Source organism: Adiantum capillus-veneris, chromosome 25, assembly GCF_014529385.1.
Source record: "Adiantum capillus-veneris isolate H3 chromosome 25, ASM1452938v2, whole genome shotgun sequence".
NCBI lineage: Eukaryota > Viridiplantae > Streptophyta > Polypodiopsida > Polypodiales > Pteridaceae > Adiantum > Adiantum capillus-veneris.
In genome coordinates, this window is record NC_140955.1 from 105999768 (window position 1) to 106003738 (window position 3971).

The window sequence follows — 3971 nt, forward strand, 5'->3', positions numbered from 1 at the left end:
CGGATTCATATTTCTTCTACCTTGAGTATCCAAACATGATATCATATATGATCAAGGATAATGTTATATTTCACACTCATAGTGTGATCAAACTATTACACGTTTCCTCTAGTTTGGATAGCAAAAGGTGACATAAATGTCATCCATTTATCCATTTATATAAGAATGTACATCCATTTATGTAAGAATATATTTATTGTGTCTTTGTTGTGGTCTTGATCTTCACGTTTCTAGGTCAAGGGCTTCAAATCCTTAATTACAATGGTAGTGTTTCTTACCTTCGTAGGTCAAGGTCTTGATTACAATGGTAGTGTTTCTCCATCATCTTGCAGAGTGACCAACCTTGGAACCTATGGCCACTCCTTGTCCATTTGCACCGTAGATTGGTTAATTACCTCCGTGAGTGTATTTAAGGTCAAGTTTATGGTTGTCAAACTCATATCAATTTTTTAGGTTAATTTGTCGCGATATAACATTAAAGTCATGTAGATCAACTAAGCCATGCTCAATTGGTAAATAACTACTGTATGTTGCTTGCATGTTTGGCATAGCCACATTTAGCTCTAGTTGTAGAGGAGCTTCAAAATTGAATGTATGATTTTTTTGAATATCATCTCTTGATGAGATGCAAAGAAGCTTGAATGAACTTATAATTTGTGAGAAAAACAAATTATATAGATTGAGTGAGGAATGTGTCCTAGAACAAAAGCCTTGTAGAACCTTTGAGAACAAATCATCACCAGAATCCTATTGCATTTTGGTAAGCCCGTCACCATGAATGACAAACCCCAAAATTGGGAAAAATCATATGTAACCCCATCTCCTTTGCTAATGGCCAGCTTCAAACTTTAATATCTTGATAGCTACATCTTTCTTTAACAATCCATATGCTTCATATTACCTCTATAAACCTTGAAAGCTTGAAAAAACATATGAGGGCATGTTTATCAAGGTGATCAAAATGGTACAAAACTAGCCCTCGATAAAACTTCAATTGCTTATATCTTGGCCATTTGAGATCTGATTACCGATCCAAAAAGACCGTCATGCTCCATAAATTTAATACTTCAACTTTATTATCTCACACTTGCTTTGAACATCATGTTGCACCTATCCAATCTAGTGGGGGTTTTATTTTGCGAGGTTTCAGTTTCAAGATTTTACAATTGGAACTGTTTTTTCGAGCTTTTAAACTCCAATTTTACACCAATGATATCTTTAAATATCATTGTATAGTGGAAAAAGTCAAAACCTTACAGTACAATCCTTCAACTACCAAACACTTTTAAGAAATATGGAAGCATGTCTATGCTTATGCAAAATGAAACTTTATAAAAAGCACCATTTGTATGTATTTTTGAGGCTGTACTGAAAACGTGGGCTCCCACATGGGATTTCTTTCACATAAACTCTTATTTCCATCACTTTAATGATTTTGTTATATCACAAAAATCAACACACAAGCCAATGGTGTCAACATAATCTAACTAAAAAAGAAAGCTCCAATCAAAGTCATCTCCACATCATGTGGCCGTCATGTACCAAACAAACACAAATGAAATATCCAAATGAAATGTATGGAGCATACCAAAATGCCATGTCAATGTCATATGGCTGCCATGTACATAAAACATAAATCAAAACATGAAGATGTGTACTGTCATAATAGAGTTTCCTCAACCAAATGTGCATCCGCAATCAACATTTCACAGGTCCACATGCAATATCGGTCAAACATCTTTCATAGAGCACATGATCTAGCTCTAGACACATGCGATGCCTCATATCTTCCGCAGAAGCTCGGCCCAAACCACCACACCCCACAAACAAGTCCAAAACATAGTCATGAGGCTCAGTAAATGTTGCTAGCAACCACCTGACCATATAAAAAAGAAATCGAATGCAAACACATATATACCATAACATTCACTAGTATCATACTTTGGACTAGTCTTACCGAAAGAACAAAGAAGACCGCTTTGTCCAGCCTCTAAGAATAACACCATCAATCTCAATGGGGAAGACTACATCATCTATCATGTAGCTACAATCTGCTGGAAACAATCTCTCAATAATTTTCTCCCCTGCCTCTCTATCATAGTGTGGCACAGGATGGCCAATACGATACCAAAGACACATGGTAAGATCAAGTACCTGCATGAATAAAAAATTCAAAGAATGAATGGCATAGCTACAATGTTTTTAGTTAGGAAATTAAACTATGAAACTAAGTTTGTTATCTCACCGCCTCTCTAGTGAGTGGATGCCGATGTGCCTTCTTATTACACATGAGAGTCCATGTACGTAAGACCACAAGTCCTACCCTAGTTGCATCTGCAATAAAATCTCCAATATGCTCGGCCATGCACATGGTGACTAAAAACCCCTCATTGGCCAAAAACTCACGAGCAACATCCATGCACCCTGTCACTAGACCCCTGGAAAATGTGTTCCACTTGGGAACACTCATGCCCTCTACAAAAGTGAATGATGACATGTAAACATACAACCATATTTAGTTGTAGGTACTAGTCCAAAGAAAAGTTACTTACCCAATGGGATTGGTCCTAGACCATCCACAAGCAAACTTGTAGGAAAATCTAGGACCAATGGGATTGGTCCTAGACCATCCACAAGAAAACTTGTAGGAAAATCTGCAAAGATAATCCTAGCAACCTCACGACATGGCACACCATCTTTGCTATATAGATTTGTATTCTGTGTCACAAAAAAAAATTTGATGCTATAAGAAAACCAAACATGAATTATGTTCAAAATCATAGAACAATGCAAGAAGAAAATGCAATAAGTAAGCACTATGAAAATCTACCTATCAAGGGCAAACTTATCAATTTGTGATATATCCACAAGCAAAACATCTACAATAGTTTGGTAATGGAACCCTGCAAGCATTATCCAAATTAGCTTTGAATTAGGAAACGTGGAAGACAGATATGCTAACAATTTTCTTAAACTTACCAACAGATCGTGTGATCACCCTTCTCTCCCAAGCCTCTCACCCAAGTGAAGACTCTACAACCGGGCTCTGCAACAAACGAAGGAGTGTGCACCAATGAGGATGTAGTGGGCACATTAGAAGAGGGTTCCATATGGGGTATAGTGGTTCCCAAAGAGGACATGCCGGGCTCTGTAGATGGCACAATGGGAGGCATTGAAGAAGGAGTGTATTTCCTTGATGTACTTGGAGGCTCCATTTTCCCTTTACCCTTCTTGAGTACATTGCTTGCTAGTGGAGTACCTTGAGAGCCACTCTCAATGGTGTTTTGAGTAACTCCTTGAGAAACGGGAGGGAGAGACTCTTCTTGTGTCTCCTGTAAGTACTCATCACTCTCATTTTGAAACCCTTCACTCAACAACCATATAGCACAATATCACATAAATTAGTACTAAAGTAAGAAATATACATTCTCAAAATAAAAGAGTCACTAGTGTTAAGATACTTACTCTTACGTAATTCAAACTCTTGCTTTGGAATAACTCCTAGTGGATAATCCAACCACCAAGGACAAACCTTGGCTTCCCATGTTGTCAGATTCCTTTCAATCAAAGTGGGAGAGAACTTTGTATTCTCATCACGTACATCAATCCACTCTCTAGTGAATAATGGGGCTTCATTCAATTCCTGCGCCTCAACGCGTTGCATAACCCATCTATACAATTTTTAGAGCATCATCCACTTTGAAAAGCATATAAACGCAATGGTATAATAAATCTCATGTATCCAAAAAAAAAATGTCAGAGTCTCCTTTGTATGGAGAATACTTTTTCAAAATAAACCATAAACCCTATCTTGGGCTCTCACAAGAGATTTAAGTGTTTTCAACATAGACATTATACACACGCGTATTGTCAAAAGAACCATCCACCCCATATCAGGCTTCCACAGGGAATTTAAGGATTTTTGTAAACACAAAATGATATTTCATCATTCTCAAAATGACCCACTGTCA

At 37.4% G+C, this 3971-nt stretch overlaps 1 pseudogene; it reads right to left on the minus strand.

Moving 5' to 3' along the window:
- Positions 1-2621: 2621 nt before the first annotated feature.
- On the minus strand, positions 2622-3215 carry LOC147425435 (uncharacterized; annotated as a pseudogene).
- Between the last annotated feature and the right edge of the window lie 756 nt (positions 3216-3971).